Below are 27,822 nucleotides of genomic sequence, written 5' to 3'. Positions count from 1 at the left end.
GTGCTGCCACTAAAATATTTTGAGCACTTTGGACATCTTGTTTTGGGGAAATATTGACAATATAACAGCGCAGAGAGGCTGCTCCTGATGCTGGGACTGGTTGCTGATATATTTTTGCTAGTTAGCTAGGCGGTTGTTTCTAAGTGAGATAGTTTAGATAGCTTGTGACCTGTGCAGCTGTGAAATCGAGCTTCCAACATTTTCTTGGTGCCATTACTGAGGTCCACAGACAAAGACAGCAGGGCACATTTCATAGAAGTGTGTTGTGCACTGCTTCTATTGTGCACCATCTTTCTAAATCTTATTTTTTCACTTGCTAAATGTGATACAGCAAAGCATATGTCACCTTGTAATTTAGTTGTGGTGACATTGTTCTGTGATTTGAGCTGTTGGCCAGGAAAAAATAATTCTTTTGGCAGTTGCTAATTCTGATACAGCCCGCCATATCCCTTGTTGTTATCTGGTGGCGGTGAAATTGTTGTGTGTGTAGAGCTGCTAACATGATTCAGCACATATCATGTCATTTAATAGCGGTTACATTTAAAAAAAGAAATCTGTTGCTAAACGTAATACAGCCCGTTATATCCCACTTTGTAATTTTGTGGTGGTTAAATTGTTCTGTTTGTAGAGCTGTTGCACAGTAAAAAATTATTTTTGGGGCTGTTGCTAACGTGATTCAGCAGGCCATATCCCACCTTGTAATTTAGTGGCGGTGAAATTAAGCTGTCTGCATAGCTCCTGCAGATTAAAAAAAAATATTTTTTTCTGTTACAAATGTGATGCAGCTTGCCATATCCCACTTTGTAATTTTGTGGCGGTGAAATTGTGATGCAGAGCTGTTGCACCGTAAAAAAAGATTGGGAACAGTTGCAAACATGATTCAGCACACCATATATCACATTGTCATTTAATGACAGTGAAATTCAGCTGTCTGCATAGCTCATGCAGAATAAAAAAATAAAAAATTCTGTTGCTAAACGTGATACAGCCCACCATATCCAACCTTGTCATTTAGTGGTGGTGAAATTGTTCTGTGTGCAGAGCTGTTGCACATAAAAATATATATATTTTTCTTTTTACAAACGTGATACTGCAGGCTAGATCCGAGTTTGAATTTGTTTGGAGCATATCTTCTAGGTTATACATGCCTCATCCACACTAAAAACAGATATGTTCTGTTACTATTGTGATACAATAGTGGAGATCTCAGTCTGAAATTGTTTGGAGCAATCTTCTTTGTCATACAGGCCTCATCCACATTCAAACAATTATTTCTGTGACAAATGCAATTCAGCATGCCATATTTCACCTTCTCTTTTAGTGCCACTCAAATTCAGCTGTGTGTAGAGGTTGTGCAGAGTTTAAAATCTAATTTTTTGTTGCTATTACTGTACTCCTACCACACTATCTGAGCGGCATGACTGGGAAAAAGTGAGGTCATGGTGAAAGGGGGATTAGACTTCCTGTTCAAGGTGTACATTGGATAGGTGGTAATGTTTGTGAAAGCACTAGTGAACCAACAACGTCACATCCTATACAAATACAACTGACAACTTCTGTTACTGGACAGGCTACTCCACTACTTTTCTTTAGCAGATGCAAAGCGGTTTTGCTTGTTGATGAGGCCGAGAAAGAGCATGTGATCGAGTGGATGGCAAGCGCATCTTCGCGTGGCCTCTCCTCCTCTTCCTCCACCTCAACATCAGACCCAGTACAGACCACAGAGGTGACACCCCAATACCCTTGCTTCCCTCCACATCACAACTCTCCAACTGCCCAGCTGACTGTAGGGAACCACAGATGGGTGAGTCTGCAGAGCTGTTCGCACATTCTATGCCATGGGCATCAGAGGTATGCTCAAAAGTTTTACAGAGTAAAGAGGAGGAAATCATCTACGCCAATGCCCAAAATATTTTTTGCTTGGATCCAGGGCATGAGGAAGTAGGGTCCGAGCAGAATCCTGACCCTCGTCACTAGGCATTAACCTCCAAGGGGGAGGAGATCTAGATGAGACTCAGATATCTGAGGCTCACGCGGACTGTACTGTGCTATCAGGGCAGGAAGAGGAGGAGGGTGACTCTCAGGGCGAGGAATGTGATAACATAGAGGATAATGATGAGGTGGTAGATCCGAATTGGCGTGAACACAGAGGCACACAGCTGAGTAGGTCATCTGAGGAGGTGGAGGAGGAGGAAGGCGATGAGGTTACATTGTGCTGTATGGCGCAGACACGTACTGATACAGCCACGACCAGCAATGCATCCTCACCCACAACTGTGGCTGTGGCCCACAGCATTCACAGATTCAGCTCGCAGTGGCGGCAAGCGTTGCCTAGCTTGGGCCTTTTAGTGCAATAATTTGACTACTACATGCATGAACTTTCACATGCGCAATCAACATGAGTTACTCTGGGAATCCCACTGTGCAAAAATGCAGACCAGCGGATCTCAACAACCATCAGCCGCCTCTATCGGATCTGCTGCTTCTTCCTCCTCTGTTACCATGCCAAGTACGGTGTTGCAGGTCCTTTACCCGCTCCAGTCAGGCAAGAGTGAGAGCCCATCAGGTGTAATGCAAGCGCACATGCCTGCTGTTTTTGAATTATCTCAGAGAATGAGCACACCACAATTTTATCAATCCACCGTCCAACATCTTCGCCTTCACCTCCCTCACGATCCAGCAGTTTGTTGTACTCCACCTTCTCTCAGCACTGCAGCCAGCCCACGGTCCCACAATTGTGGTCACGTAAAAGATTATTTCCTCCTACACATGACAAAGCTAAGAGATTGAACTTCAACATCTCCAATCTGTTGGCCACGGAAATGCTGCCTTTCCCCCTGGTAGATACAGATGATTTCCAAAAGCTGATGGCCGTCGCATTCCCCCAGTACCAGATGCCCAGTCGCCATTACTTCTCTAAGAAAGCTATGCCTGCGCTACACCAGCATGTTGCAGACAACATCACCCATTCCTTGACTAAATCTATGTCTGTCAGGATGCATTTCACCACAGGCACTTGGATGAGTAAGCATGGCCAAAGGTTTTACATCTCGCTGACTGGGCACTGAGTGACTTTGGTGGCTGTGGGGGAAGGCGGGGAAGGTGCTGCTTCACAAGTCTTCAAATCCCCAAGGCTTGCAAGACAAACCTCTATATTTCAAACTTCCTCCGCTGCTTCTGCCTCCTCTAGGATCTCCACCTGCGCCCTCAACCTCTGCCTTAATGTGACGTGCGTTCCAACAGTGCAGAGCAAATCTCCACCACCCCCGTACTGTGCAGCCAGGGCTCACCACAATCAGGAGGTGTTAAAATTGATATGCCTTGGAGATCGCAGTCATACAGCTGAAGAGTTGTGGACAGCTCTCCAGGCTGAGTTTGTTCAATGGCTGTCTCCACTGAACCTGCATCCAGGGAAGGCCGTGTCCAATAACAGTGCGAACCTGGTGACAGCCCTACGCAGAGGCAAGCTAACACACGTGCCTTGCATAACTCACGTCCTTAACCTGGTAGTACAGCGTTTTCTCCACCACTATCCTGGCCTGGGTGAGCTGCTGCAGGAAGCAGGAAGCTGTGTGCTCACTTCCGCCATTCACACCCCTCAGGTCATCGACTTGCATTGATACAGAGGTCTTTGCACATGACAGTTAACGGGTTGATATGCGATGTGCCGACACGGTTGAATTCCACTCTGCACATGTTGCAACGACTGAGGTAGCAGCAACGAGCCCTGACGCAGTATGTCATGTCATATAGCCTGGGCCAACAGAGTACAGATGCGGCGCTTATCATGTTTATGGAGTGGGTACAGATTATGGACCTCTACACCCCTTCTGCACAGTTCCGAAACTACTATGATCATTATCACTGTCGTTGCCGTCTTCAGCATCACTAATCTGGAGCAGACATTGAATAGCCTGCGGAAGGAGGTGGTGGTCCCAGAGGAGGAAGCAGAGGAGGATACAGAAGGGATAAGATTGTCTCAAAGTTTCAGACTTTCGGCACACAGGCGGGTGACAAGGGAGGGTGGATTACTGTGATCGAGGGGGGCTGGTGATACCAGACAAACTGTTCGTGAAGGTGCAAGAGCCGAGGAACAAATGGAGGAGGAAGAGGTGATGGGCGAGCAACTGTCAGGAGATGAAGAGGATAATCATCCACTCTCTGTTGTTCATCGTTAGCAGGAGGGGACGGAGGATACAAGCATCAGTGTTACCCAGCCACCAATACAGCATGGAAGAGCCTGACATATGAGTGCCTTTTTGCTGCACTATCTGAACCATGATCCCCATATAGTTATGATTCGAAATAATGCTGACTACTGGGCTGCAACTCTGGTAGATCCAGGTTTCCCGCCCTGGAAAGTGACCAGCGAATGCTGGAGTATCGAAACATGCTTGTACACAACCTTGAGAGGTTTTCCCCAAAACAGAAGTGAGGCACACAGTGTGCATCGCAGCTCTACACTTCTAACCTCCGGCACATCATTTAGTCAACGCCAAAACATTAGAAAACATTGCAAACTTGTGGAAATGTGAACAGTCATGGTTGGTCTCTATCTGCTGGGTTGGGTGTAGTGGAAGAACTGTCGGTCCACTTTGTTGGTGTCTGCCAATAATTGTTTGAAATGTGAACACTCCTGATTGGGTCTCTCCATCTGCTGGGTTGGCTGTAGTGGAAGATATATGCTCCCCATTATACTATATCTGAAATTGATGCCACTTTGGTGGTATCTGCCCTTAATTATTTTAAATACTCCGGATTGGTTCTCCATCTGCTGGGTTAGCTGTAGTGTAAGAGGTGTCGGTCCCTATTATACTATTTCTAGTGTGGTGAAATTGATGCCACTTTGTTGGTGTCTGCCAGTAATTTTTGTAAATGTGGGGACTCCTGGTTGGGTCTCATCCATGTGTGTTGCCTGTAGCAGTAGGCCTCTGAGACCTTCAGGCCTCCACTTCCTTTGAGTCAACTACCTGTGTTACTATCCTTAGATTTTTCTGACAATAGCATCTACGAAATGTTTATGATATTTGTGCCACATGAGTGTGGCTGAGCATGAAAGCAGGTTGAGCTGTTACATGTGATATCAGGGCTCTCAGTACAGGAGACCTACACCCACCTTGTCTTAATTTGAAGTTCAATTCAAAGCTGTAAATGCTTGCCCAGACCCCGATACCACATGCCTGGCTGATTGCTGCAGTGCCATGCTGCAATTTGTACTGTGGGTGAATTGAGGCCACTTTCCTTATGTCTGCCCCTAATTTGATGTGTTTTGGCAGCTTTTGGGCCTGTTTAAGGTGTTGTGTATGAGTTTGTTTTTTGCCTCTCACCGACTCCAATGGCGTTTGACTATGTACGGCTAATATTCGACAAATCAATTGGAGAACATTCCAAATTCGGCAATAGTAATCCGACCAGAACATTGAAATATTTGTTCATCTCTAATAACTATGCATTCCAAATGAGCAAAATTACTTAAAGTGGTTGTCTCATCTTTTTCGCTCCCTGCCTCCTGGCTACATGAGGGGCAGCAAACTCTTGCTGGACTGACATTTCACACCAACAGCATTGCTTTGTATTGCAGTAAAAGGGATGAGACAATTACAGGCTCAAGTCTACTAAGGGGACTAAAAAATAAGGTAAAAATAATTTTCAAAAATAGGAATAAAAAAAATTGAATCACCCCAATTTTTTCCTCCTTAAAAAAACAAACAACCCCCCACAAACATATTTGGTATCGTTATGTTAGCAAAAGTCCAATCTATTGAAATATAAAATTAATTTACCAGATCGGTAAACGGCATAACAAAAAAAACACCAGACTACCCGTTCACTGCACCTCCCTAAAAAATACAATAAAAAGTGATCAATATATCTTATAAACCCAAAAATGGTATCAATGAAAGCGTCAGCTCGCCGCACACAGACCGAACACTGACACAGCTCAATGGATGGAAAAGTAAAAACGTGATGGGAAAATGGAAACATAACAAATGTGTTTTATGAACTTCTGCGCTTTTTTTGGTCACCACTTAAGAAAAAAATGACCAGGACAATCTGGATTCCAGGTCGTATTTACAGCACAACGAGGGTCGCAAAAACAAAACCCAATGGTAGAATTTTATATTTTTCACTATTTCACGGCAGTCGGAATTTTCTTTATTCAGCGCATTCTACAGTTCAATGAATGGAGTCATTCACAAATACAACTACTTGCGCCAAAGAAAACGAGCCCTGATACGGTGAGGTCGGCGGGAAAATAAACAAGGCTTCTGGAATAATAGGAGAATATAACGAAAGGCCAAAAACAAAATTGTCTGGTAGTGAAGGGGTTAATGTCCCCTGCGCCCAGTAGTGGGGAATCTCCAGCACCTACCTTCATCTGCAGAGCCGCGCACCACATATATGGCTGTTCTGTGCGCACAGGACCTGTGATGAGGTCGCAGGAGGGGAGGAGTCAGGGGTCACATGATCAGGGGCCTCAGTGTCTGCAGGGCTCTGCTGTGCTGGTTGTCATGGTGCTGGATGAGGGGAAGTTTATGTGTGGGGTCAGGAGGGGTTTACAGTGTGGATGTAACAGAGCCGTGTGTGTACGAGGTGTACGGAGCGGAGCCGTGTGTACGAGGTGCACGGAGCGGAGCCGTGTGTATACGAGGTGCACGGAGCGGAGCCGTGTGTATACGAGGTGCACGGAGCGGAGCCGTGTGTGTATGAGGTGTACGGAGCGGAGCCGTGTGTGTAGGAGGTGTACGGAGCGGAGCCGTGTGTGTAGGAGGTGCACGGAGCGGAGCCGTGTGTGTATGAGGTGTACGGAGCGGAGCTGTGTGCATAAGGTGTACGGAGCCGTGTGTGTACGGAGCAGATCCGTGTGTGTATGAGGTGTACGGAGCAGAGCTGTGTTTGAGACCATGTGTACGACTATGTCACTTACACAGGGCGTGTGCATTTTGATCTATATACACATTCTACATGGACAAAAAAATTGAACACATGCTTTTTTTTAACAACCTTTGGATCGATCTCGAGCCATGGTGACTTGATGGATGAACGATCTGTAGGGAGATCGATCTTGTGCAGCCTAGATAGGTCACCAGGGTCTTCTCCGCTGTTATTTTGATGGTATCAAGCCATCTTCCTCCTGTTCTTCCTATCATGATGTCCTTCTCTTCGTAGGATGTGTCCACAGTGGACAAGTCGTAGCTTGGTGATCTTTGCTTTGTGTGTCATGTCTGGCTTGCTTTGTTCCAAAATTGATTTGATTGCTCTTCTTGCCACCCATAGACACATGCTACCATTAAGCAAATCCACAGATACGGTGTGCCATAACACTGTAGTGCCAACAATGCCCAAAATACCTGACATTCGAGCCAGGATTCAGTGACTTAGCCGAATTACAGGAATGGATGAATGCCAGCTGAATAAAACTGAGCCTGGATAAAATGGAAGTTCTTTTGGCCACAGGTCAGCGCCTAACAGCAAAATGGCAACCTTCTAATTAAAGGGAACCTGTCACCTGAATTTGGCGGGACTGGTTTTGGGTCATGTGGGCGGAGTTTTCGGGTTTTTGATTCACCCTTTCCTTACCCGCTGGCGGCATGCTGGCTGCAATATTGGATTGAAGTTCATTCTCTGTCCTCCATAGTACACGCCTGCGCAAGGCAAGATTGCTTTGCGCAGGCGTGTACTATGGAGGACAGAGAATGAACTTCAATCCAATATTGCAGCCAGCATGCATCCAGCGGGTAAGGACAGGGTGAATCAAACACCCGAAAGCTCCGCCCATATGACCCAAAACCAGTCCCGCCAAATTCAGGTGACAGAGTCCCTTTAAACACTTCAATATCTGTGAAACACAACCATTCAAAACTCAGACTCATCCATTATTCATCAAGAAACATTGCCTAAGTTAAACATCTAATTCCACCCAAACACCTATAAGCATTGAATCATCCAAAACAGAAAAGTGCAATACACAGACACAGTATTAAAATAATTTTTATTGATAGTAATAATAATATTTAAAAAATAGTACAGTACATAATGAAGCTGATAAATATCAAAACACTACAATAGTATGATGGAGCACCTCAACATATATCAAATGTAAATTATAGACCCTATATTCATATAATTCATTTATATTGCACTAAAAAAGGATTAATGAATACAAATAATGAAAAAACTAAACAAGTGTATAATAAAAATTCACAAAAAAGTGAAAAATAGTGTATTATAGTAAATATTGCAAATAATGTGCAATGTATATATATGATAAAATTTATATGTGACAATAAACTAAAGTAAATAGCGCTAAATATACCCCATAAATTGCACTCAAAAAATATATATAAAATAAATAGTGCAAGATGTAAAACCAAAAAAAATTATATGTAAACGTGTATGATAACTAGAAAGGGATAATTGTATCTTATATATTGCACTACCCAAAATACAAAAAATATATATATATATATATATATATATGTGCACAGTGGTGCTATGAAGTGCTAAATAAATAACTATAAATAACAAAGGCAAAGGAAAAAAGAGATTATAACAAAATTTGTATTCAATGTAGCAATCCCTGCATATAAATAAGGTATACCGCTAAAAAAGTGCACATGTGCAAATGCTAATGACCAGTACTGAGTCTCTATATTGCACCAATACCACACTGGGCCACAGAACAAGTAGTGCAGCACAAAATAGGGCAACCGTAAACTGCTAAAGTAAAGTGCAAATAGTAGTTGACTGGGTCCGCTGCTATAAAAGCAGCATAGATATAATAAAAACAAATTACTGACAGAGGCTCCACATACCTATAGGTGCTCTGTCCCTACGTACGTTTCGGCTAATGCCTTCTTCCGGGGGCGTGTATTATGGCTTAATTAGGGTCTGTTTATATAGCGTCCTGATAACTCCTGAGCCGACACAGCTGAGCGGCACGTCGGCGCATGCGCAGTCGCCCAGCCCATGGCCCCATCCACCCGGCGTCATCCTAGCAACGCGCACGCCACCAAACCCCGCCCACGTGAATCACGTGATCGGGGAAGGCGGCGCACACGTCGCCAAGGAGAAAGACGCCGGGCTGAATGAGGGCACGGACAAGAAAAACCGCGCACGCGCACAACCGCCAAGCTGCAGCCACAGGAATGCAGGATACCGCAAGATAAAGACTAATATTACAATAACACTGTGCTCAAATATATTCTGAAAAAAACAAGAGAATAGAATAACTCTAACGATTTGCACTGTGCACATTCCAAAAAGAATTTGGTCCGAAGAGATCATGTATTACGATTACACTGTGCTAAAATATATTTTAACAAAAAAAGAATAAAATGGTTGTTATAATTTGCACTGGGCACGCAGTATACATTATTAACAAAATAATCATATACACATATATACAATAACACATAGGATAATTAGCTATATAAGCGGAATATAATAAAAACACATGCCAATATATAATACAGTATTGCAAAACTGGTCCATCCTCCAACAATTTTCTTTTTATTCTCATGAAAAGGTTTCCAATATTATTCCTGCATAGACAAACGATCCAATGTATCACATTAGGACAAAACACTGTAAAATATATAAAATAGGAATTATTAGCAAAAACATATATGAACGCATTGAATTTAATATAATAAATAAAATCACAAATGACAAAATAAAAATAAAATAAAATAAAAATAAATATAAAAATAAATATAACAGGATGATCAGAGAAATGATGAATAACTTAATGCCTCATTGAGACCCAGAGGTTGAAGGGTACGGAGAGTCCATATCCATCTACTCTCTTTTTGAGCTAGCCTACGACTAATGTTCCCTCCACGTAGATCAGTTCGAAAATCTATATTGGGCTTACTACTAGACCATTGAAATTACGCGTGCGTGAACATGTAAGAGATATTAAAGCAGCAGAGAAGGAAGAAACTGTGGAACACCTAAAGACGTTACCACGGCATTTTAAGATCCATCATGGATGTGATCCAACTGGTCTTCGTGTGGTGGGTATAGATAGGATCATTACTGATCTACGTGGAGGGAACATTAGTCGTAGGCTAGCTCAAAAAGAGAGTAGATGGATATGGACTCTCCGTACCCTTCAACCTCTGGGTCTCAATGAGGCATTAAGTTATTCATCATTTCTCTGATCATCCTGTTATATTTATTTTTATATTTATTTTTATTTTATTTTATTTTTATTTTGTCATTTGTGATTTTATTTATTATATTAAATTCAATGCGTTCATATATGTTTTTGCTAATAATTCCTATTTTATATATTTTACAGTGTTTTGTCCTAATGTGATACATTGGATCGTTTGTCTATGCAGGAATAATATTGGAAACCTTTTCATGAGAATAAAAAGAAAATTGTTGGAGGATGGACCAGTTTTGCAATACTGTATTATATATTGGCATGTGTTTTTATTATATTCCGCTTATATAGCTAATTATCCTATGTGTTATTGTATATATGTGTATATGATTATTTTGTTAATAATGTATACTGCGTGCCCAGTGCAAATTATAACAACCATTTTATTCTTTTTTTGTTAAAATATATTTTAGCACAGTGTAATCGTAATACATGATCTCTTCGGACCAAATTCTTTTTGGAATGTGCACAGTGCAAATCGTTAGAGTTATTCTATTCTCTTGTTTTTTTCAGAATATATTTGAGCACAGTGTTATTGTAATATTAGTCTTTATCTTGCGGTATCCTGCATTCCTGTGGCTGCAGCTTGGCGGTTGTGCGCGTGCGCGGTTTTTCTTGTCCGTGCCCTCATTCAGCCCGGCGTCTTTCTCCTTGGCGACGTGTGCGCCGCCTTCCCCGATCACGTGATTCACGTGGGCGGGGTTTGGTGGCGTGCGCGTTGCTAGGATGACGCCGGGTGGATGGGGCCATGGGCTGGGCGACTGCGCATGCGCCGACGTGCCGCTCAGCTGTGTCGGCTCAGGAGTTATCAGGACGCTATATAAACAGACCCTAATTAAGCCATAATACACGCCCCCGGAAGAAGGCATTAGCCGAAACGTACGTAGGGACAGAGCACCTATAGGTATGTGGAGCCTCTGTCAGTAATTTGTTTTTATTATATCTATGCTGCTTTTATAGCAGCGGACCCAGTCAACTACTATTTGCACTTTACTTTAGCAGTTTACGGTTGCCCTATTTTGTGCTGCACTACTTGTTCTGTGGCCCAGTGTGGTATTGGTGCAATATAGAGACTCAGTACTGGTCATTAGCATTTGCACATGTGCACTTTTTTAGCGGTATACCTTATTTATATGCAGGGATTGCTACATTGAATACAAATTTTGTTATAATCTCTTTTTTCCTTTGCCTTTGTTATTTATAGTTATTTATTTAGCACTTCATAGCACCACTGTGCACATATATATATATATATTTTTTGTATTTTGGGTAGTGCAATATATAAGATACAATTAGCGTTTTTTATCCCTTTCTAGTTATCATACACGTTTACATATAATTTTTTTTGGTTTTACATCTTGCACTATTTATTTTATATATATTTTTTGAGTGCAATTTATGGGGTATATTTAGCGCTATTTACTTTAGTTTATTGTCACATATAAATTTTATCATATATATACATTGCACATTATTTGCAATATTTACTATAATACACTATTTTTCACTTTTTTGTGAATTTTTATTATACACTTGTTTAGTTTTTTCATTATTTGTATTCATTAATCCTTTTTTAGTGCAATATAAATGAATTATATGAATATAGGGTCTATAATTTACATTTGATATATGTTGAGGTGCTCCATCATACTATTGTAGTGTTTTGATATTTATCAGCTTCATTATGTACTGTACTATTTTTTAAATATTATTATTACTATCAATAAAAATTATTTTAATACTGTGTCTGTGTATTGCACTTTTCTGTTTTGGATGATTCAATTTTAGTGGTGCATGACATATATTTTACATACAAGTGGTTATTTATTGGATTACCTATAAGCATTGGTACAACCCTCCATAACCTAAAACTACTTGTACTGTGATGTTTTATATCTAGGCCTCAAAGGCAAAGCAATATACATTTAGTCCATGGGGGACCTAACAGGTTTCCTTTAAGATTTCATATCTCTGAAATTAAGGCCTTTTTCACACTTCCGTCAGGACGCTCCCGTCCTGCTGCGTCGCCGAGGCAAAACGTATGTGACGGGTGCACTGGGCCCATCTTTCTGACGAGCCCGTCGAGGCTATGTGCACCTGTTGTGTATGCGTCTTTGCAGCAGTTTTCCGCTGCAAAAATGCATACACAACACAAACCAGGTTAAAAAAAAATAAAATCGCAGTATCCTCACCTACCGGGGTCCCGCGCAGCGATGCTCCCGGCAGCTAGCGTCCCTAGTAATACATTGCAAAATCTCACAATAAGTCGCGGTCTCGTGATTGTTAAATAGTTGATACCTTTTAACGTAGGGGTGGGAAAACTTTTTCCTTCCATTTCTAACATTATTCGGGGGCCTCACAAAATTATCAACTTGAAAATGACCCTACTATATTTGGTCAAACAATTCATTAACTCACCCCTAATGTGATGTCTGGAGTTGATTCTCTATGTTTTTATGTTATTATTTATTATTATTTATGTTATTATTATTATTATTATAGCGCCATTTATTCCATGGCACTTTACATGTGACAAGGGGTATACATAATAAAAAAACAAGTACAATAATCTTAAACAATACAAATCACGGCTGGTACAGGAGGAGTGAGTCTACTCGCGAGGGATCATAATCTACAAGTGATAAAGTAGGTGAGGGTAGAGCTGGTCATGGTGGTTTGGTGGTTACTGCAGGTTGTAGGCTTGTCAGAAGAGGTAGGTCTTCAGGTTCCTTTTGAAGGTTTCCATGGTAGGTGAGAGTCTGATATGTTGTGGTAGAGAGTTCCAGAGTATGGGGGGATACGCAGGAGAAATCTTGTATGCGGTTGTTGGAAGTTGAGATAAGAGTTAAGTGGAGAAGGAGATCTTGTGAGGATGAAAGGTTGCGTGCAGGTAAGTAACAGGAGACTAGGTCACAGATGTATGTAGGAGACAGGTTGTGGATGGCTTTGTATGTCATAGTTAGGGTTTTGAACTGGATTCTTTGGGTAATGGGGAGCACTTGCACTAGTCAAGATGGGAGATGATGAGTGCATGGACTAGGGATTTTGTAGATTCTTGGTTGCGGAATGTACGGATCCGAGAAATATTTTTGAGTCGAAGACGGCAGGAAGTGGAAAGCGCTTGGTTTGAAGTAGAGATCAGAGTCAAGGATTATCCCAAGGCAACGAGCTTGTGGGTCTGGGGAGAGTGTGCAACCATTTACTTTAATGGATTGGTCCATTGAGGGAGTGTTAGGGACTGGCGGAACGCACCAAGAATCAGATGTTATGGTATTAGGTGCGTTCGCAGTCCGAGGTCCACCGTGCAGGAAAAAGACCCTGCTGCTAGTAAGACGGACTATATGGCGGTACTAAGTATACACACATGGGTTAACTTCACCCTGCGTGAAGGAAGCGATCCTGTTGCGTCACAGGACCGCAGTACCGCACATAAAGCGCGAGTAAGAAGTCAGCGGACTCAACCCCTACACAGGATTGAAGTCCGATTAGACACTTGCTGGCACAACACCGCAACTGGGTGTGTCAGAGGAACATAAATAATAATATTAAGGCACAAGAGTGCGTGCGGTGCCGCACTGACGGACGCCACTAACCACCCAGGCTTGGGTCAGGAAAGCGCAGAGCAAGCGCACAGCACCGTACTGGCGGACACAGCAACTGGTAGCTGTATTGTGTGTTTCGTGCTGTTGGATAAGTCGGGCGCTAGATAGCAAACATACACCTTCCGCGAACAGACATTCAATAGGGAGGGTTATTTAAATAGCGACTTTCACTCACAACACACACACATATTTACAAGACAATACTAGCGCATGGCCGTGCGGTCATGCGCAGTTTATATAGCTGCAGCACAGGAAACAGCTACAGAAGTTTTGCCCTTTCAGGACCTGCCAAAAGGACCAATGGGATGTGCTGCAGTACCCGAGCATGTGACCCTCGATCTCCAACGGGAGATCCTGCCCTGGGCATGCTTAGACAGAAAAAAGCAGGACTTAGATCCAGAAACGTCCACTCGCCGCTGCCCAGCACTGGCTTCAATGGCAGAAGCAGGAAAAGCAGCAGTAACTCTTCGCACAGAGTCAGACTGAGCGAGATGCTGGGATCGACGTCCCTGCTGAGCAGACTCCACTGCGGCTGGAGAAGAATGGGAGACCGCAGCGGAGACGGATCAAGATTCCCCCTGTGCAGCAGAGGAAACTCGACTCCTAACATTACCCCCCCCCCCCCCTCCTTGGGCCTCGCTACGTTCGAAGGCAGCAATGAGCTGCGGGGCCCGAATGTGCTCAACAGGCTCCCAGGACCTGTCCTCGGGGCCATAACCCTTCCAGTCCACCAAATAAAATTTTTTGCCACGTACCACCTTGAACCCCAAAATAGCATTCACCTCATAATCGTCCGTAGACGAACCCGATGTCCCAGCAGATGACTCGGAAAACCGGGACATATACACGGGTTTCAAGAGGGACACATGAAAGGTGTCGGTGATACCCAGGCGTGGCAGAAGGGCCAAACGATAGACCACAGGATTAACCTGCTCGAGGACCTTGAATGGGCCCAAGTAGCGAGGAGCAAATTTAGTGGACTCAACTCGCAGCCTGATGTTACGGGCGGAGAGCCACACTAAATCGCCAGGAGCAAAGGTCGGGGCAGGGCACCGATGTGCATCGGCGGAGGACCTCATTCTCTCCTTCGAGGCCCGAATGGCATCCTGAGTGCGGTCCCAAATGTCCCGTGCCTCCACTGCCCAGTCTGCCACCCTGGAGTCAGCAGAGGACACGGGCATAGGCACAGGAAACCGCGGATGCTGGCCGTAATTAAGGAGGAAAGGAGTCTGACCGGTGGAGTCGGCTACAGCGTTATTAAGGGCGAACTCTGCCCATGGTAATAAAAATGCCCAGTCATCCTGCCTGGCAGAAACAAAATGTCGTAGATATGTGACCAGAGTCTGATTGGCCCTCTCTACCAACCCATTCGTCTCAGGATGATATGCGGAAGAGAGATTTAACTCAATGCTGAGAAGACGACAAAGCTCTCTCCAGAACCGAGACGCAAACTGGGGACCCCGGTCACTGACAATTTTGTCTGGCATGCCGTGTAGGCGGAAGATGTGTCTTATGAACAACGCTGCCAAGTCCCGTGCAGAAGGTAACCGTGGGAGCGGCACCAAATGCACCATTTTCGAGAAATGATCGGTAATAACCCAAATGATGGTACAGCCGCGAGACTTGGGCAAACCCACTACAAAGTCCATCCCGACCATCTCCCAGGGCCTGTCTGCCACCGGCAAGGGATAGAGTAACCCAGACGGCCGTTGTCGAGGAGACTTATTTTTGGCGCATGAGACACACGCCAGAACGTAATCTCTGACATCTCGGAACATATGCGGCCACCAGTACGTCCTCGCCAGCAGCTCAGATGTCCTTTTTGTCCCAAAGTGTCCACCCACCCTGGAGGAATGAGCCCAAGAGAGAACCTCCGGTCGCAAATTTATGTGCACAAAAGTCTTGCCCGGAGGCACAGACTCAAGCGACACCGGAGCCACGGTTCTCAAGCTCTCAGAAGGAACAATAAGCCGAGGCTCTCCTTCCTCCTCCTCAGATGACACAACAGAGCGAGAAAGAGCATCAGCTCGAATATTCTTCTCCCCAGCGAGATAATGGAGGGTGAAGTGGAATCGGGAGAAGAATAAGGACCATCTGGCCTGGCGAGAATTTAGCCGCTGGGCTGTTTGCAAATAGAGCAAATTTTTGTGGTCTGTAAAAACTTGAAAGGGAAAACGAGCCCCCTCCAAGAGATGTCTCCACTCTGAGAAAGCCAATTTCATCGCTAGCAACTCCCTGTCCCCGATGGAATAATTCCTCTCCGCTGGTGTGAAGGTCTTGGAGAAGAAGAAGCACGGATGCTTCCGACCTTGAGCATCCTTTTGGAAGAGGACTGCTCCAGCACCAACGGAAGAGGCATCCACCTCCATTATAAACGGCTTATCGACATCGGGACGATGTAGGATGGGAGCGCTAGCAAAATGAGATTTAGTAGAAGAAAAGGCCTTGGAGACCTCTTCAGACCACACTTTGGGATTTGCTCCCTTCTTGGTGAGGGCTACCAAGGGAGCTACCAAAGTTGAGAAATGGGGAATGAACTGGCGGTAATAATTAATGAACCCCATGAAGCGCTGCACCGCTTTAAGTGAATGGGGTTCTTGCCAGTCCATCACAGCCTGTAGTTTGGCAGGATCCATAGCCAATCCCTGGGCAGAGATGATATAGCCCAGGAAAGGTAAAGACTCCTGCTCAAACACACACTTCTCCAACTTTGCGTAAAGAGAGTTTGCCCGTAAGAGGTCGAAGACTCTGCCAACATCTCTCCGGTGGGAGTCAATATCTGGAGAGAAGATGAGAATATCATCCAGATAGACTACGACCGAGGTGGAAAGCATATCCCGGAAGATGTCGTTGACAAAGTCTTGGAAAACGGCTGGGGCATTACAGAGCCCGAAGGGCATCACCAGATACTCATAGTGCCCATCTCTGGTGTTAAACGCCGTCTTCCATTCGTCCCCCTCACGGATGCGAATCAGGTTATAAGCTCCCCGCAGGTCTAATTTGGTAAATACCTTAGCTCCCCGTAGCCTATCAAAAAGCTCAGAAATCAGGGGCAGTGGGTACTTATTCTTAACGGTGATGGCGTTAAGACCCCTGTAGTCTATGCAAGGACGCAACTCTCCATTCTTCTTCTGTACGAAGAAGAACCCTGCCCCTGCTGGTGACACTGACTTCCTAATAAACCCTCTTGCCAAATTCTCCTGGATGTACTGGGACATAGCCTCCGTTTCCGGGAGAGAGAGGGGATAGACACGTCCCCGAGGAGGTTCTGCTCCAGGCAAGAGATCTATAGGACAGTCATAGGGACGGTGAGGCGGAAGGGTCTCCGCGGCCTTTTTGGAGAAGACGTCTGCATAAGACCAATAGTATTTGGGGAGAGTAGAGAGATCTGCGGGCATCTCAGTGGTGGAAACCTGAACGCACTCTTTCACACATCTGCCCTTACAGGATTCACTCCAACCCAATATCCTCCCAGAGGTCCACTCAATATGTGGGGAGTGGAAACGGAGCCAGGGTATTCCCAGCAGAATCTCATCCATTCCCTCGGGAAGGACAAGAAGGGAAATAATCTCCTGGTGGGATGGGGACATGGCTAACGTGAAAGGGACAGTCTGATGTGTGATCTGTAGCGGAAGTGTCGACCCATTCACCACACCCATTCACCACACGGCAAGGAAGGACCTATCGACAATCTGCAAGGACTTTGAAGAGTTGGGGAAGAAAGTAAAGGAACTGGATGCACAGGTAGTTTTTTCTTCTATCCTTCCAGTAGACGGGCATGGCACCAGGAGATGGAACAGGATCCTTGATGCAAACAACTGGCTAAGACGATGGTGCAGACAACAAGGATTTGGATTCCTGGACCACGGTGTGAATTACTGGTATGATGGACTCCTCGCCAGAGACGGACTACACCTCAACAAACCTGGGAAACACACATTCGCCAGAAGACTCGCTACACTCATCAGGAGGGCGTTAAACTAGAAGAAGAGGGGACGGGAAGAAAAACATTAGACTCGAACAAAGACGACCCAGGAAAACATACTCAGAAGGGAGGTAAGAACATTTCTAAAACAATCCACAGTGAGGAGATTGGAACAAAACAAAATCCTCTAAACTGCATGCTCGCAAACGCCAGAAGCCTGACAAACAAGATGGAAGAACTAGAAGCAGAAATATCTACAGGTAACTTTGACATAGTGGGAATAACCGAGACATGGTTAGATGAAAGCTATGACTGGGCAGTTAACTTACAGGGTTACAGTCTGTTTAGAAAGGATCGTAAAAATCGGAGAGGAGGAGGGGTTTGTCTCTATGTAAAGTCTTGTCTAAAGTCCACTTTAAGGGAGGATATTAGCGAAGGGAATGAGGATGTCGAGTCCATATGGGTTGAAATTCATGGAGGGAAAAATGGTAACAAATTTCTCGTTGGGGTCTGTTACAAACCCCCGAATATAACAGAAAGCATGGAAAGTCTACTTCTAAAGCAGATAGATGAAGCTGCAACCCATAATGAGGTCCTGGTTATGGGGGACTTTAACTACCCGGATATTAACTGGGAAACAGAAACCTGTGAAACCCATAAAGGCAACAGGTTTCTGCTAATAACCAAGAAAAATTATCTTTCACAATTGGTGCAGAATCCAACCAGAGGAGCAGCACTTTTAGACCTAATACTATCTAATAGACCTGACAGAATAACAAATCTGCAGGTGGTTGGGCATTTAGGAAATAGCGACCACAATATTGTACAGTTTCACCTGTCTTTCACTAGGGGGACTTGTCAGGGAGTCACAAAAACACTGAACTTTAGGAAGGCAAAGTTTGACCAGCTTAGAGATGCCCTTAATCTGGTAGACTGGGACAATATCCTCAGAAATGAGAATACAGATAATAAATGGGAAATGTTTAAGAACATCCTAAATAGGCAGTGTAAGCGGTTTATACCTTGTGGGAATAAAAGGACTAGAAATAGGAAAAACCCAATGTGGCTAAACAAAGAAGTAAGACAGGCAATTAACAGTAAAAAGAAAGCATTTGCACTACTAAAGCAGGATGGCACCATTGAAGCTCTAAAAAACTATAGGGAGAAAAATACTTTATCTAAAAAACTAATTAAAGCTGCCAAAAAGGAAACAGAGAAGCACATTGCTAAGGAGAGTAAAACTAATCCCAAACTGTTCTTCAACTATATCAATAGTAAAAGAATAAAAACTGAAAATGTAGGCCCCTTAAAAAATAGTGAGGAAAGAATGGTTGTAGATGACGAGGAAAAAGCTAACATATTAAACACCTTCTTCTCCACGGTATTCACGGTGGAAAATGAAATGCTAGGTGAAATCCCAAGAAACAATGAAAACCCTATATTAAGGGTCACCAATCTAACCCAAGAAGAGGTGCGAAACCGGCTAAATAAGATTAAAATAGATAAATCTCCGGGTCCGGATGGCATACACCCACGAGTACTAAGAGAACTAAGTAATGTAATAGATAAACAATTATTTCTTATTTTTAGGGACTCTATAGCGACAGGGTCTGTTCCGCAGGACTGGCGCATAGCAAATGTGGTGCCAATATTCAAAAAGGGCTCTAAAAGTGAACCTGGAAATTATAGGCCAGTAAGTCTAACCTCTATTGTTGGTAAAATATTTGAAGGGTTTCTGAGGGATGTTATTCTGGATTATCTCAATGAGAATAACTGTTTAACTCCATATCAGCATGGGTTTATGAGAAATCGCTCCTGTCAAACCAATCTAATCAGTTTTTATGAAGAGGTAAGCTATAGGCTGGACCACGGTGAGTCATTGGACGTGGTATATCTCGATTTTTCCAAAGCGTTTGATACCGTGCCGCACAAGAGGTTGGTACACAAAATGAGAATGCTTGGTCTGGGGGAAAATGTGTGTAAATGGGTTAGTAACTGGCTTAGTGATAGAAAGCAGAGGGTGGTTATAAATGGTATAGTCTCTAACTGGGTCGCTGTGACCAGTGGGGTACCGCAGGGGTCAGTATTGGGACCTGTTCTCTTCCACATATTCATTAATGATCTGGTAGAAGGTTTACACAGTAAAATATCGATATTTGCAGATGATACAAAACTATGTAAAGCAGTTAATACAAGAGAAGATAGTATTCTGCTACAGATGGATCTGGATAAGTTGGAAACTTGGGCTGAAAGGTGGCAGATGAGGTTTAACAATGATAAATGTAAGGTTATACACATGGGAAGAGGGAATCAATATCACCATTACACACTGAACGGGAAACCACTGGGTAAATCTGACAGGGAGAAGGACTTGGGGATCCTAGTTAATGATAAACTTACCTGGAGCAGCCAGTGCCAGGCAGCAGCTGCCAAGGCAAACAGGATCATGGGGTGCATTAAAAGAGGTCTGGATACACATGATGAGAGCATTATACTGCCTCTGTACAAATCCCTAGTTAGACCGCACATGGAGTACTGTGTCCAGTTTTGGGCACCGGTGCTCAGGAAGGATATAATGGAACTAGAGAGAGTACAAAGGAGGGCAACAAAATTAATAAAGGGGATGGCAGAACTACAATACCCAGATAGATTAGCGAAATTAGGATTATTTAGTCTAGAAAAAAGACGACTGAGGGGCGATCTAATAACCATGTATAAGTATATAAGGGGACAATACAAATATCTTGCTGAGGATCTGTTTATACCAAGGAAGGTGACGGGCACAAGGGGGCATTCTTTGCGTCTGGAGGAGAGAAGGTTTTTCCACCAACTTAGAAGAGGATTCTTTACTGTTAGGGCAGTGAGAATCTGGAATTGCTTGTCTGAGGAGGTGGTGATGGCGAACTCAGTCGAGGGGTTCAAGAGAGGCCTGGATGTCTTCCTGGAGCAGAACAATATTGTATCATACAATTATTAGGTTCTGTAGAAGGACGTAGATCTGGGGATTTATTATGATGGAATATAGGCTGAACTGGATGGACAAATGTCTTTTTTCGGCCTTACTAACTATGTTACTATGTTACTATGTTACTCTAACGGTTACTGGTTTGGCAAGCATAACCAGAGGTACTGCGTGGCGCAGAGCAAAAGCAGAAGACATAAAATTTCCTTCTGCTCCTGAATCCACACAAAGCTCTACTGTAAGAGTGGATGTGCCTAACAGGATTGTCCCTTTAAAGGACAATTTGGAGGAGAATGCCGCTGTGTCCAGTGAACCTCCTCCAATGGTCACTAGACGAGATCGTTTTCCCGACCGCCGTGGACATTTATTAGCGTAATGTCCCGGTTGCTGGCAATTTTTACACACCACAGGTACTCGAGCGGTCTGAGATCTAGGTCCCGCTCGAGAAACCTCCATGGCCTCATGGGAGTCAGACGCCATAACAGGAGATTCTAGAGGTTTGGCAAAGGTGGGAGCCAGCCGAAACCTCTGCCTACACTGGGTCCGCTCCAACCTCCGCTCGTTAAAACGGAGATCGATGCGGGTAGCTATAGTAATAAGCTCCTCCAGTGTGGCGGGAATCTCCCTGGTGGCCAAGGCGTCCTTTACATGATCTGCCAGTCCTTTCCAGAACACCGGAATAAGGACTTTATCCGGCCATTCCAGCTCAGAAGCTAGAGTCCGGAATAGGAAGGCGAACTGGCTGACCATGGACGAAGCCTGAGTAATTGCCAACAATTGGAGCGCGGTATCATGGGTGACACGGGGTCCCAAAAAGACCTGCCTCAGAGTGTCCAGGAAGATAGGAGCACTCTGTACCACACAATCACCACGTTCCCAAAGCGGCGTTGCCCACTCCAACGCCCTGCCCGACAAAAGAGACAAGATGAATCCCACCCTTGCCCGTTCCGTAGGAAAACGTGCAGCCAGCAGCTCGAGATGTATGGAGCACTGGCTCACGAATCCCCGACATAGCTTACTGTCACCAGCAAACTTGTCTGGAAGCGGGAGATGGGATAAGGTCGGAGCAGGGGTGGCAGCGGACAAACTGGCTGCAACTGCACTTGCAGCCTGAACAGCGACAGCAGTAACGTCCACAGCTGAGGTTGCACGCTCTAGAGCCGCCAACCTACCCTCCAGCTGTTGGATGTACCGCTGTGAACGCTGATCGTCCGTCATTACTAGCCAGACCTTGGCGCTAGTATTCTGTTAGGGACTGGCGGAACGCACCAAGAATCAGATGTTATGGTATTAGGTGCGTTCGCAGTCCGAGGTCCACCGTGCAGGTAAAAGACCCTGCTGCTAGTAAGACGGACTATATGGCGGTACTAAGTATACACACATGGGTTAACTTCACCCTGCGTGAAGGAAGCGATCCTGTTGCGTCACAGGACCGCAGTACCGCACATAAAGCGCGAGCAAGAAGTCAGCGGACTCAACCCCTACACAGGATTGAAGTCCGATTAGACACTTGCTGGCACAACACCACAACTGGGTGTGTCAGAGGAACATAAATAATAATATTAAGGCACAAGAGTGCGTGCGGTGCCGCACTGACGGACGCCACTAACCACCCAGGCTTGGGTCAGGAAAGCGCAGAGCAAGCGCACAGCGCCGTACTGGCGGACACAGCAACTGGTAGCTGTATTGTGTGTCGTGCTGTTGGATAAGTCGGGCGCTAGATAGCAAACATACACCTTCCGCGAACAGACATTCAATAGGGAGGGTTATTGAAACAGCGACTTTCACTCACAACACACACACATATTTACAAGACAATACTAGCGCATGGCCGTGCGGTCATGCGCAGTTTATATAGCTGCAGCACAGGAAACAGCTACAGAAGTTTTGCCCTTTCAGGACCTGCCAAAAGGACCAATGGGATGTGCTGCAGTACCTGAGCATGTGACCCTCGAACTCCAACGGGAGATCCTGCCCTGGGCATGCTCAGACAGAAAAAAGCAGGACTTAGATCCAGAAACGTCCACTCGCCGCTGCCCAGCACTGGCTTCAATGGCAGAAGCAGGAAAAGCAGCAGTAACTCTTCGCACAGAGTCAGACTGAGCGAGACGCTGGGATCGACGTCCCTGCTGAGCAGACTCCACTGCGGCTGGAGAAGAATGGGAGACCGCAGCGGAGACGGATCGAGATTCCCCCTGTGCAGCAGAGGAAACTCGACTCCTAACAGGTAGTCGAGTTAAATGGGGGAAAGATGATTAATTCTGTTTTGTCCATATTAAGTTTTATAAATCTAGCAGAGAAGAAGGATGAAATAGCAGACATACCTTGTGGTATTCTGGTTAGTAGGGAGGTCATATCTGGTCCAGAGAGGTAGAGCTGTGTGTAATCAGCATAGAGGTGATACTGAAATATGTGAGATTGCATGAGCTGTCCCAAGCCAAAGGTGTAAATGGAGAAGAGCAAGGGCCCTAGGACTGAACTTTGCAGGACTCCAACAGGTAGGGGGTGAGGTGAGGAGGTGCTGTGTGAGTGGGAGGTGCTGAATGTCCAGTGCAATAGGTATGACAATATCCAAGATAGGGCCCAGTCTGTGATGACAAGAGATGAGAGGGTCTGTAGTAATAGGGAATGGTCCACTGTGTAAAAGGCAGAGTACAGGTACAGGACAAGGAGGACAAAGTAGTGTCGCTTGGCTTTGGCGGTTAGTGACTTTAGTCAGGGCAGTTTCAGTGATGCATTTGGAAGCCAAATTGTAAGCGGTCAAAGAGGGAGCAGGAAGAGAGGTGGGATGACAGTTAAAAATGGACGTGTTCTAGTAGTTTTCAGGCATAGGGGAGAAGTGACATGGGGTGAAAGCTAGATACAGAGGATGGGTCAAGAGAGGGCATTTTGAGGATGGGTGTGATTGAGGCATGTTTGAAGCATGACGAAAAAAAACAGTTGCTAGTGATAGGTTGAGATGGGTTAGGGTGGGGATGAAGTGAGGTTTGGGATGAAGTGGGATGGGAGCGGGTCAAGTGCACAGGTGGTGAGATGTGATCTTGAAAGTAGAGAAGTTGATTTTGGAGGAGGAGGGATTAATAGTTAGGTAGAGAGGTTGTGGGGGTTGTAGGCCAAAGCTTTCTTTGATGTTATCAATCTTCTGCTTGAAGAAGGCAAAGTCTTCAGCTGAGATGAGTGGAGAGGGAGGAGGTGCTGGGGGACAGAGCAGAGAATTGAAAAAGTGTTGAATAGTTGTTTAGGGTTGTGAGACACGGAGGATATGAGAGATGAGAAGTAGGTTTGTTTAGCTGTGGCGAGTGTGGTCTTGAAAGTAGTGAGGGACTGTTTGAATGCGATGAAATGCTCGTTGGAGTGGGATCTTTTCCATCTCCGCTCAGTATCCCTAGAAGCCCATCTCAGTTGTTTGATCAGGCTGGTGTGCCAGGGTTGTCTGTTGAATTTGCGAGCTTTGGTATGTGTGAGATGGGCGACCAATTCAAGAGCTACAGCTATTATGGTGTTATATAAAGCAACAGCAGAGTCCACATTGTGTAAGGAACTTAAGTCTGTAAGAGGGAGAATGGATTTAGAGAGTAAGTGTGGATCGAGGTGTTTAAGATTTCTGCGAGAGTGTGCAAGTTTGTGGAGTGCTAATTGTGGACCTGGAGAAGAGAGAGAAGAGAATGTAAGTAGTTTGTGGTCAGAAAGAGGGTGATATTGAGCATGTGTCTAAAGTGCCAACAACACTTTGTGATAATTAGGTTTGTAAAGTATATACATCTGTAACGCTCGCGCCGAGACTGGTTGGCGCGGGCGTCTGGGGGTGTGGCCCCACTGGACCACAGACCAATCTTCCCTGGAAGGGGCGTAACTAAGTAGCTTCCTAGGTGTTCGCTGGAGCCTCTGATGGTGAGGTCAGACTTGTGCAATAGGAAGCTACCAGGTGCCACTCCAGGGTGGAGTCTGACTGTGGATGCTGATACCACCGGGGACGAGACACAGGCAGGCAGGCACGACTGTGACACTGGCTGACGGATGGGTACTGCAGAGGCCCTGATGGGCAGACTGGCTTGACGGAAATACAGGCAGACAGATGGGCACGGCTGGCACTCAGGCAGACAGGCGGGCACGGCTCGCACTCAGGCAGGTTGAAACTCTGGTAGGAACTGGTATACAGGCGGGTGTATGAAAACAGGTAAGGACCTGTTCAGACTGGAGAGTATATGAAAACAGGTAGAGATCTGTACGGCAAGTTGCTGAACAGCGATAGAGCAAGAGCGGATGCAGAGCAGAACCACAGGAGGCAGAGAAAGAGCAGGAATGAGAAGGCAGAGCTAAGAGCAGACAAGGAGAAGGCAGAGCTAAGAGCAGAGGAGAAGGCAGAGCTAAGAGCAGAGAAGGAGAAGGCAGAGCTAAGAGCAGAGAAGAAGAAGGCAGAGCTAAGAGCAGAGAAGGAGAAGGCAGAGCTAAGAGCAGAGAAGAAGGCAGAGCTAAGAGCTGGAGGCGGAGCCACGTGCAGAAGCACAGGAGGCGGAGCCAAGAGCAAGAGACGTAGAACCGCAAGGAGCGGAGCTGCAGAGCGAGAGCTGAGCAGAGCCGCAGAGCAAAGCCACAGAGTGCAGAGCAAGGTTACAGAGAGAAAAGCCGAGAGACACAGAACCACAGGTTGTGGTAGAACTGAGCAGAGAGAAGCAGAGCTACAGACAGTGACGAACAGAGCAGAAAGATAAGACGGAGGTACACACAGCAGAGTGGGAAATGACTAATGACAAAGGAGGAGCAGGAATGGACATAGACCAGAGTTCAGACAGGAACGGACATAGAAACAGAACACAGATTAAGGCCTGCAATTGCAGCCCTCAGAGACAGGAAACAGACATGACCTGGCAGCTCAGTAGCAAGTGCTAACTGGGGGAAATAGTTTGCTCAGGCATCCTTCAATGGGTGAGAATGCCTTAAGTATCAGAGGCCTCAAGGCTATTGGCCAGGAGCACCTTAGGGAGGTGCACACAGTCTCAATAAGAATCCGGAGTTGCTGGCGCCCCCCCCCCCCCCCTATGCACACAGCCAGGAAGTGTGTCATGATATGTACTTTTTTCCCTGTCCTGTATTTTGTATAATATGTCATGATGTGATGCGACTTCTCTTTCGTTGTATTTACTGTACATTTTGCAATGTCATGGGGTGTATGTAACTAACCTGTCTCCTTCCCCCAATACTTGCAGCCCTGAGCTATAATGTAATTAAGCTTTGTCCACACCACTAGGGAAGGAATAGCCATTCTTCCTCACAGCAGGTGGCTAGTCAAATGCACATAATGAATAGACTAAGTGGAGCCAACCAGTCTAGAATCTTCTGCTGGACCCAACCATTGAATAGAAGGTGTGACCCCTAACCCCCCTTCATGGGCGGATCCAAGGAGCTCAGACAATCCATTCTTATTTTGAGATCAGATGTGAGTTGATCCTTGAAGGAGAAGGAGTGGGGATTCTTAGCTGAGGCAAGACCCCACGCCCATCTAGGACAGTGGAAGCGAACGGGGCAAGACTTGAGCTGAGGACATATCTCGTCGTTCGTGAGATTGTTTTGGGATCCCTTGGACTAATTGTGGACTATTGCTTTGTTACCTGGCACAAGGATTATCGGGAGGTGCCCCCGAACCTGTTCCATTGGACTAATTGTGGACTCTACCTGCATGTGTTGTTCCAGCGTTCTTGATAATAAATCTGTTGAATCATCCCTCGGCCTGTTGTCCCTTCTTGCTCTGCCGTACACCCCGTCGCAAACTGGTGGCAAGCAGTGGGACCAGAGCAGAAGGAATGGAGGACAAAGGCCCAACATCGGGAACCAACACCGCAGAGTACAAGAACTGGACTTTGGGGAGCCTACAATCAAAGGCCCGTGAAGTAGGAGTCCGTTTTAAAGGACTCTCCAAGGAGCAGCTTATTGAGGCTTTGGAAGGAGTTCGCCTGCAAGATGACGCTGAGGAAGGATCCTCACAGCAAATGGAGGAAAGACTGCAGCCGGAGGTAAATACCCAAAAAAGTCAGTGGGTTGTGTGGTACGAGGAGGAGTTGGCATTGCTGGGAGAAGAGGCCACCATAGACAATAAGAGGGAGGCCATTCACAGAGCTCAGGAGAGGGAGGCCATTCACAGAGCCGAGGAGAGGGAGGCCATTCACAGAGCTCAGGAGATGGCATTGCTGGAGAAGCAGATCGCTTTGGAAGCAGCTAGAAGCTCCAGACAGACTGTAACCCCAGCACCCACCATGAGGGAACTCCCCAGAGTGTCCCGCAAAGACTTCAAGCCCTTTAATGAGGCTGCAGGCGACATTGAGGGCTTCTTCCAGGACTTTGAGCATCAGTGTCGATTAATGGAAGTCCCGGAAAGGGACCGAGTCCGACATCTGGTGGGGCTCTTAGAGGGTGTAGCTGCCGCAGCCTATAGAGCTATGGACCCTCAGGGAAACTGTGAGTATGCGGAGATTAAACGGACTATTCTAGAACATTATGCTGTTACCCCAGACACTTACAGGACTCAGTTCCGTACTTTAGCCTGTGATGAGGAAGTGTCTTTCAAGATGTATGCCACAGACTCAAACAGATATGTCATCGCTGGCTGGAGGCAGATGAGGCCTTAACCTGGGAGACCTTCCTCCAGGTTATCCTAAAAGAGCAGTTTTACTTCAAGTGCCCTGCTGAGATCCGGGAATGGGTGCGTGAGAGACCAGCCACTGTGGAGGAAGCTGCAGCTCTAGCTGATGAGGCTCTCACCATCAAGCCTCAGTGGAGGGTTCTGTTGGAGGATGGAGAGAGGCCTACCAGCTCCACAACACCGGTGGCCCCCTGTTCTTCTGTCCCCATTGTTCCCCGTTCCTCTAAGCCACCACCTCATGCCGATACCCGTGTAAATGTGCCTCCAGTTGCTTCTACTGCGTTTTCTGGAATACGACGAGGAGAGAAAGTAGCAGAGTGCAAGTGTTATGGTTGTGGGCATCTGGGGCATCTGCAGGTCTCATGCCCAGCCAGCTCATGGAGAAGTCGTCCTCAAACCCCTACAGCACCTTCAGGTGGAAGCCGGCCTCCAGGTTCCCTTATCCCTCGCCCAAGAGGACGCCTTGGATGGAGTGAGACCCAGCAGAGATGCTATCGATGTGGACAGCCGGGACATCTGCAA

At 45.7% G+C, this 27,822-nt stretch overlaps 1 pseudogene; it reads right to left on the bottom strand.

The window, feature by feature from the left end:
* LOC138666670 (zinc finger protein 850-like) overlaps positions 1-27,822 on the bottom strand; it is an 89,074-nt pseudogene that overhangs the window by 13,211 nt on the left and 48,041 nt on the right.

The sequence above is a fragment of the Ranitomeya imitator genome, chromosome 2, assembly GCF_032444005.1.
Source record: "Ranitomeya imitator isolate aRanImi1 chromosome 2, aRanImi1.pri, whole genome shotgun sequence".
Lineage (NCBI taxonomy): Eukaryota > Metazoa > Chordata > Amphibia > Anura > Dendrobatidae > Ranitomeya > Ranitomeya imitator.
This window is presented reverse-complemented; position numbering and strand designations above follow the sequence as displayed.